Source organism: Geotrypetes seraphini, chromosome 2 (genome assembly GCF_902459505.1).
Source record: "Geotrypetes seraphini chromosome 2, aGeoSer1.1, whole genome shotgun sequence".
Lineage (NCBI taxonomy): Eukaryota > Metazoa > Chordata > Amphibia > Gymnophiona > Dermophiidae > Geotrypetes > Geotrypetes seraphini.
Window position 1 is genome coordinate 512,468,646 of NC_047085.1, and position 9,706 is coordinate 512,478,351.

Consider the following 9,706-nt stretch of genomic DNA (forward strand, 5'->3'; position numbering starts at 1 on the left):
CACGCAGTGCAATGGGTGGCCAGTCCAAACCACCACATGATGAGCCCAACAGATAAAACTGAAATTCAAATGGCAAAATCTTCCAACTAAATACACGCTCTCTGACATAATTTCACAGACGCTGTGTCCCCTGTGTTAGTACATTTTACGGGTGTCTACCGTATCAAACTAATTTAACACATTCTTTGTCGCCCTGATTTAGAAGAAACACCAACAAAGTTAAGGTCAACCCTGTACATTTGTTTCCTGGATAAACCCCAAATCATAGAGCATACACTTTATCAAGATGGTAATACTGTACATTTCATCGGGCAAGGCCTATTCACTAGTTCAAATCTTGTTTTCTCTATAGGTGAACACACCCAGGGTAGCAGCGTGTACATATACATTTGCCAGACACTACAAATGTAGAGGAAGGTGGCAGCATTGTTGAAAGTTGAGTGAATCTTTTATTACACTCAGTACATGTAAAGGCTTTGTTGCCTGTGTGGATCCTCTCATGAATTTTTAGATCTGAAAACCAAGTTAAGCTTTTATTACACTCAGTACATGTAAATGGTTTCTACCCTATGTGGATCATTTTCTGTCTTTTTAGAGCTGAAAGCTCAGTGAGGATTTTATTACACTCAATACATGTAAATAGTTTGTGCCCTGTGTGGATCCTCTTGTGAATTTTTAGATCTGAAAGCCGAGTGAAGCTTTTATTAAACTCAGTACATGTTAATGGTTTGTGCCGTGTGGATGCTCTGGTGAGTTTTTAGAGCTGAAAGCTGAGTGAAGCTTTTATTACACTCAGTGCATGTAAATGGTTGCCCTGTGTGGATCATTTTGTGTCTTTTTAGATTTGTGGTCAAATATATTTTATTGAGCAAGCAAGAGCACAACATAGTAACACAAAATACAGAAACAGCTCAAAAGTTTTGAAAAGTCCCCAAAAGAACCACCCCCCCAAACCCCCCAAACCCCCCTCCCCACCAAACCCACCCCTGGGTCCTCCTTCGAAACACAAATTAACAAAGAATTTGAATAACAAACTATGCAAAAAAGGCACAAAAGGGAAGTACAAACAAAGCATCAATTAAGTATCCGGCTACGAGCCAGAGGGGTCAAAGTATTCCAGAAAGGTTCCCAAGTGGTCTGGAAAAGACGACCTTGTCGAGAAGACAAGTCAGTCACATCCCTTCGCTCCCACATCAAAAGAGCGATCATGCGGCTCCTCCAAAGGGAATAGTCCGAAGCCTCAGCTTCAAGCCATTTCAGCAGGATGCATTTCAAGGCAATCAGGATAGACCACTTGAGGAAAGCTGCAACTCCCTTGGAACGTGGAAAGTAGTGAGGAACAGTCCCAAATAAAAGCAAAGGGGAACTGCGAACAGTAACATGCCAAATAGACTCCACAAAAGCAAATATAGCAGTCCAAAAAAGGTGTATCTGAGGACAAGTCCAGAACATGTGGCCTAAGCTGGCTTCCGGAGCCTGACAACGAAGACAGGCTGCATGGGGACGGAAGTGAGCCAAATAAGCCCTTTTAGGAGAAATATATAAACGAAAAATCAATTTAAAATGTTGCTCCCAAAAGGTAGTGTATTTACGAAAAGCAGGCAGTCGCCGGACAGCCTGAAGGAGGATATCAGAAGGCAAATCAACAGCAAGATCACCAGACCAAGCATCTCGCAGCTTAGAATGGTCAAACAAAGGGCATTCATCCTTCAAGTGGCGGTGATGAAACGTGAGAGGGACCGGTTGTTGAGAACCAAGGGTAAAGGCCGTGGACAAAGTCTCATGACAAGCGGCCTTCAAGGAGCTAGAAGGTAAGGAAGAGATGTAATGATGGATTTGCATGTAAGCAAAATAGTCAGCAGCAGGGAGATCAAATTCAGCTCGCAACTGAGCAAAAGATTTAGTGACGCCTTCATCATTAACCAAGTGAAATAGATAATGAATGCCCCTTGTTTCCCACCGAGCAAAGCTCGGCCCATCAATCCCAGGTAAGAAAGAACCATTGAAACGAATAGGAAGGAAGGGAGATACAGAATGAGAAAGAGTGTGAAATTTACAGACCCAACGCCAAACCTTCCGTAAGGGTCGATGTAAAACTTTCATAGAAAGAGACTCAGGTTCTGAAGAAGGAACAGAATGAAGATAGGCACTGAAATGAGTGGAAGAAAAGCAGGAAAGTTCCAGAGCTGAGGTAGTAAATGCCGAAGTACCCCTAAAGAGATCATTAATATGCCTCATTCCACAACCAACTGTCAAATAACGGAGATTCAATAATCCCAAGCCACCCCTATACCAGGGAGTCGCCGCCCGCTTATAAGGCAAGCGAGGCCTCTTCCCTGCCCAAAGAAATTTCTGGACCAGACGTTCCAATCGGCGCTCGTCACGAAACGTCAAATAAAGGGGAAGGACCTGAAAAACATAAAGCCAACAGGGGACCAGAAGCATGTTGTACAGGTGTACTCGACCCAAAAGTGAGAAAGGAAGAGACTCCCAAAGGTGCAACCTATTTTGTAACGTTTGAAACAACGGGGTTACATTCAGCCGGTACAAACTAGATAAATCTAGCGGAATATTAACCCCCAAGTACTGCAAAGAAGAATCTGCCCAACGAAGAGGGAAAACACCCCGCCACGAAGTACGTAAATCTGGTGGAAAAGGTAAGGCCAAAGATTTATCGAAGTTAAGAGACAGCCCTGAATAAAACCCAAATTCAGAGATGAGATCCAGAGCCGCCGGGAGAGAATCTTCAGGTCGGGTAAGAATTAGAAACATATCATCCGCGTACGCCAGAGTCTTAAGTTCGAAGTCACCGACCGAGAGACCTCGGACCTCCGCGAACCCCCGAAGAGTGCATAGCAACGGTTCCAAAGAAAGAAGAAACAAAAGAGGGGAGAGAGGGCATCCCTGTCGGGTTCCACGAAGAATAGGGAAAGAGTCAGTACAAGTCCCATTAACAAGCAATGATGCCAAGGGATTGGAATATAGGGAACGCACAGCGTCTAGAAAGAACCCCCCGAGCCCCACATACTCCAAGGTACGAAATAAGAAGGACCAGTGAATGCTATCAAACGCCTTAGAAGCATCCAAGCTAACAAACAAGGTCGGAATCCGGAAAGATTGACACTGGGCAAGAGCAAGAAGTACCTTGCGGACATTATGTACAGACTGTCGGCCCCGAACAAAACCTACTTGATCCTCGTGGATAAGCTGAGGTAAATGAGGAGCAAGACGATCAGCCAACATACGAGCAAAAAGTTTAAGATCTACATTGATCAATGAAATGGGACGATATGATTCCGGCAAATCAGCAGTCTTACCAGGCTTCAAGAGTAAGGTAATAAGGGCCTCATTTACAAAACGTGGAAAAGAACCACGGGCCGCAGCTGCATTAAAATATGCCAATAAAGGTCCATAAAGTGTCGGAGAAAGGAGCCGATAGAAATCACCCGAGAACCCATCCGGGCCCGGAGCCCGATCAGAGCGGAGCGATTTAATAGCAGACTCCAATTCAACCGCCCTAAACGGACTATTAAGAGAGGCAATCGCATCCGCTGACAAACGAGGCAACCCAGAAGAGTGAAGATAGTCCGATATCATATCCAAAGAAGCGTCTTCCGGAGCTTCATATAACCGACTAAAGAAATCAAATAAGACCCCAGAGATCTCAGAAGTCCGAGACACCACACCTCCGCCCTGGGTACGCATAGATAAAATCGGCTTCCTGCCAGTCTTAGCTAAAACCAAACGAGCCATAAGACGGCCGGGTTTGTTACCGTAACGAAGGAAACGATGATGATAAAAGGCTTTACATTTTTGGGAACGAGAATGGAGAAGGGAGTTCAGGGCCACCTGAGTAGACAAATAGCAGTCTCGAGTCTCCGGAGAAGGGTGAAGAGAAAAGGACCGCTTTGCCAGACGTAAAGCCCGTTCCAGAGTAACGATCCCCTGATTAATACGCTTATGACGAGCACATAGAAATGAAATGATATGTCCCCGAATCACCGTCTTCCCAGCCTCCCAAAACAAGATAGGATCATCCATGTGGGGAGCATTATTTGTCGAATAATCGTCCCATTGAGTCTGCAAAAAAGCACGAAATTCCTCATCCTTAGCAAGGTAAAAGGGAAACCGCCAGGACGGTGCGCGGAGGTACGTAGGATCCAAGACAACATCAACCCAAATCGGGGCATGATCCGAGATAGACAGAGGGCCAAGCTCCGCCGAGTGAACAGAAGGAAACATAGAAGAGGACAAGAAAATATAATCGAGACGGGACCAAGTACCATGGGCACGAGAGAGATGGGTATAGTCACGAACCTCAGGGTGTAGAAGACGCCACGGGTCTACAATCGAAAGGGAGTCACAGAAATCAGAAAGGAGATGACTCTTAGAACCCAAAGAAGAGGCAGAAGAGCTAGACTTATCCTGATCGGGATGCATCACCAAGTTAAAATCTCCCAAAAGAAGCAGCGGGTCATCAGGAAAGCGAGAACGAAGCTGAAGCAATCGCTGTAAAAAGGCTGATTCTCCAGAATTAGGGCCATATACCACTAAGAAAAGATAAGAACGACCTCCCAAAGTAAGGCGAAGAAGCAAGAAGTGACCGTCAGACGACTTATCAAGAACCTGGACACCTATTGGCGAAGACTTACGGACCAGCACTGCTATGCCCCCATGACGACCCGAAGAGGAAGCAAAAAACACCTCCCCCACCCAGGATCGACGTAACTTAAGATGTTCTGCATCAGTCAATCTAGTTTCCTGTAGACAAGCAATGTCAGACCGGTAGCGTTGTAGAGCAACAAGTATTTTGGATCTCTTGACAGGCGACGTGATCCCCCCAACATTCCAAGAGGCAATTCTAAAAGGGGTACTCATAGCTGAAAAGCAGGAAGGAAGCAATGCCAGAGAAGGAAAATCAGGTGAAAACTACCCCAAGGGCCCAGCCTCCCCCAGAGCAGTAGAAATCGCCAAAAGTATAGAGGACAGAGAACAATAATGAAACATTGCAAACTTAAGGAGAAATTATATAGAAGGAGGACCCCCCACCCCCCAAAACCCACCCCTCCCATTCCCAATCCACCCATCCCAACTCCCCTCGTCCCCCCCAACCCCTTCCCACCCCCCAGAAACAAACCCTCCAAAAACCCAATCAGAAGGAAAACCCCGTCCCACATCGTGGAACAGAGTTGGAGGCACAGATGTAGTCAGGGCCCCAAATCCCTCAGCCCCACACTCACCACAAACACACAAAATACCTCATCCATACAGCACACCCCCCGGGAGATGTCAAAGGGGGAGCAAAGCTAATAAGCAAACTAACCCTAAACACAGAAAGTAACATTGCCCAATAGCCAGTGGACCTGAAATAGTCACCAAAGGACCCCGGAAAGGAACATGGAAGTAAAGCATATATAAGATAATCAGCCCCACCAGAACCGAGGATAGAAACCAACAATCACCCACACACAACCACACTAGGACTCCCCCTAACACCCACTCCCATCCACACACACCCAGTCCATACCCCAAAGGAGAACTCAACCCCACGAACATACTCTAACCCACCCCCATGAGACAAACCCCAGTACCATACAGGACAAGAGCGCCACCCAGAGGCACAACATCCATTCAACCCCAAGTACACCTACAACCAACTAAGGCCACCAATACTGTAAGCAGCAATATCCAGAACAGAAACTGGAAAATGGAAACTGCAAAACCAGATATGCAACCACAAGAATAACAAAATGTAGATAACACATAAAATGCATTAGGAGTAGGCCACATTGCAGCCCAAACAGTGAGTGAGATGTAATGGGCAACAGAGTCCAGAAGGCTAAAGATCCAAAGAAGAATCAAGCCATAGTAAAGCTCAAAAGGCTAGCAATGGGGAAACAAAATAAAGCCGCTCTTGTAAAGGAGAACAGCTCCCCACACCAACTCTGCCCCGAGACTCAGGTAGCCGAAGAGGGACCCGCTTCTCCCGGTAGGGAGTCCAGGTAGATCTGGGCATCCTCTGCCGTCGAATACAGGCGCCAGCCAGATGGAGTCCAAACCTTCAGTTGCGCCGGATAAAGTAGCTGGAACCGCTGTTTCTTGTCAAAAAGGGCAGAGCACACCCGGGAGAAGCGCCGTCGACGTTCTTGTAGGGCAGGGGAGTAGTCCTGGAACAGACGTACCGGGATTCCTTCATAGGAGAGAGTATTACGCTTTTGCCGGTACTGCCGCATAAGTTCAGACTTCACCGCCGAATTGTGGACTTTGAAAATGGTGACTCGAGCTCGGTCACGATCCTCCATATGCCGGCCCAGGCGGTGAGCGCGGTCAAGCTTCAAGGGCCCAACCCCCGCTGGAAGCGGCAACTCCTGCTGGAGCCAAGACTCCTCGAGAGAAAGAAGGCGAGAGTCAGGAACTGATTCAGGCAGGCCAATCAGTCGGATATTATCTCTCCTCGAGCGGTTTTCCAGATCTTCTATCTTTTCCGCTTGCCTTTGGAGCTGTGTGCGCAGAGCAGCCAGATCCGCCGCCGAGGAGGAGCACGTGTCTTCAACCCCCGATACGCGGCTCTCCAGGTCTCCCGTCCGCCGAGTCGTTTCCCCCAAAAGAGATTCCAGAGAGGTAAGCTGGCTGGAGAGGAGGTCGAATCGAGAATCCAGCGCCCGCACCACTGATGCCGACAATGCCGCAATATGGGCCTCAGACAAGGGAAGCGCGGAACCCAAGTCTCCCGCCGCCATCTTGGGCTCGGGTCGCGCCGATCTGGTCTCCCTGTCTTTTCCCGCACGGCTCGATTTCGCGCTCATTACCGGGCTGGGCGGCTGTAAGAAACGGTCCATTAACCTTCTCAAAGGTTCAGTGCAGGGCTAGGGCTGGCCAAAACGAAGCAGAACGGTGCAGAGGGATTCAGGGCCCCGGAGCACGAGTGAAGCACGTCTCACCCTGCTCAACACATCACGTGACCTCTTTTTAGATTTGTAAGCTGAGCGAAGCTTTTATTACACTCAGTACATGTAAATGGTTTGTGCCCTGTGTGGATCCTTTCATGACTTTTTAGAGCTGAAAGCTGAGTGAAGCATTTATTACACTCAGTGCATGTGTATGGTTTGTACCCTGTGTGAATCATTTTGTGACTTTTCAGATGTGAAAGCTGAGCGAAGCTTTTATTACACTCTGTACATGTGTATGGTTTGTGCCCTGTGTGGATCATTTTGTGTTTTTTTAGATATGAAAGATAAGTGAAGCTTTTATTACACTCAGTACATGTAAATGGTTTGTGCCCTGTGTGGATCCTCTCATGAATTTTTAGATCTGAAAGCCGAGTGAAGCTTTTATTACACTCAGTACATGTATATGGTTTGTGCCCTGTGTGGATCCTCTCGTGAATTTTTAGATTTGAAAGCCGAGTGAAGCTTTTCTTACACTCAGTACATGTATATGGTTTGTGCCCTGTGTGGATCATTTCGTGTCTTTTTAGATGTGAAAGCCAAGAAAACCTTTTCTTACACTCAGTACATGTATATTGTTTTTCTCCTGTGTGGATCATTTTTAGATGTGAAAGTTGAGTGAAGCTTTTATTACACTCGGTAGAGGTAGATGGTTTCACATTTTCATGATCTCTTTTGTGTAGATGAAGTTCTTTTTTGTGGGTTTTTCCTTTCCTCTTACCATGGTGGAATTTAGAAGTAATTTTATCACTATTTTTAATTTGGAAGGATCCCTCGGCTAGGTGTCTCTGGTCCTCAGGGATGTAATTCAGATCCCTGTCATTTCTCTCACACTTCCTGACTTCATCCCTTGATACCTCTGTAGGGTCTCTCTCTTTCTTTGATTTCTGCTTATAATTCTTTGTGTTCATCTTCTCAGTTCCCTGGAAAATATTCTCACAGACATTTTCTGACTGTGTTTGGATTTGTTCCATTTCAACTGGTTCTTCTCCTTGATTCTTTTCTCTCTTCCATTTGTGCTGGATCTGATGATCTGCTGGATAAAAACAGAAGGTATTTCTCATGAGTTAGAAAACAGCAGTGGTTTCTAAGATACTAGTATAATCTGTGTATAATGAGAAAAGAGAGGTTATGTTGCACCAGGACTGGTCAGTTTCCTATTTGCAAAGCATTTTCTCAAGCATTTTTCTCGAGACAGAGCCAGTTTGTGAGCTGTTTCTTGGAATTGGCAGTGTGGAGAGTTAAGGGAGTCAATTCTCTCAAGGGTGCTAAAAGTGTGTAATCTACCAGCTGCCTTCCCTGCTTCATCAGCTGAGCTTGGGCGTGGGACCTTGCTGCTGGACTGCCGTGGATTGCCAATTTAAGGATTACTCATACATTTTGGAAACTATTTTGAAAAACTGCATGTTTGGAAAGAACTCTAAGTTTTTGCCGTTTGATGTGGATTTCTACCGCAAAGATCTAGATATTCTCTCAACTTTTCTAAATCTAGATTCAAAAGCTCAGTTAATTGGGAGGTTTGTGTGTCGCAACTGAAGTAGCTTTTTTTTTTTGAAAATATGTTTATTAAAGGATCAATGCATACGAGAAAATACAAATTGTGACCATACAAGAAAGACATCATATACAACAATCAAGGGTGCAGGTAAAAAGAACAAACGTCGATACGTCCACAACATATCCTCCCCCATGCAGATCCAATTTTTTAAATGAAACCCCGCCCCCTCCAGCCCCTCCCCCCCACCCTCCCTGTGCACCCATGATCTCTAACCAGCCCTAAAAGGAACTCCAATAATCCAAATAGGTCTTAGATTTCCAGCTCACAGCCCCCCGACGGTGCTGCCGCTCCCACCCAGCCATCAGAGACATATTAGCCCGCCACTGTTGCACCGTGGTCCAGCATATAAATCACTCCTACTATGAGCCTTCATGACCTCCCCTGAATTCCTTCCTCCACAGGATCCAGTGGCAGCTGCTCTTTCACTCTTTGGGTTGTGGCAGTAAAGGTGAAGTAAATACGCTGCCTTTGCTGGTCTGGAAGCTCTCCCTCTGCTAAGGCTTCCTGCCTAAGTAGGGACATGAAGTAGTAGCAGAAGGAAAACTTCCAGATCGCAGAATCCAGTGTGTTTACCTCACTCACTCTGTCGGCGACCCGTAGAGAGGAAGAGCTTCTGCAGCAATGGATCCCATCAGGGTGGGGTTGGGGGGGGGGATGGAAATCTGGACTACAGTGTCAACTGCCAAAAAGGTGGGTTGCCATTGGCTTCAATGACTCTACTCCTCTGCCCACCAACCCAGCCGGCTGATTAAGCGTTCCCCTTAACTGTATCCATGATATCCTGTTTGTCTGTCTTATCTATTTAGATTGTAAACTCTTTGGAGCAGGGACTGTCTTTTTCTTTGTGACTCTGTACAGCACTGCATAGGTCTGGTAGCTCTATAGAAAAATTAAAAGTAGTAGCAGATTAAATTATTTCCAACTATCGAGTCCTCACTTTCCCTCTTTCCCTGTCTACCTCCAGTATCTCACTAATCTGAACCTCCTCCACCCATCCAGCTTCTTCCCCTCTCCTCTCCACTTCCATCCATCCTTTGGGCAGGATCTGGACATGAATCAGGATCTTTCCCTGGCTCCAGGGTTTCTCTCTTGCAGGGCTGGGGGAAAGGAGAGAGAAGAGCAGAAAGAGGATGACGTCACAAGGGGGAGGGCGGAGCTTCACAATTGCTAGACTCCTCCTGGAAGGGGCGGAGCTTGGACA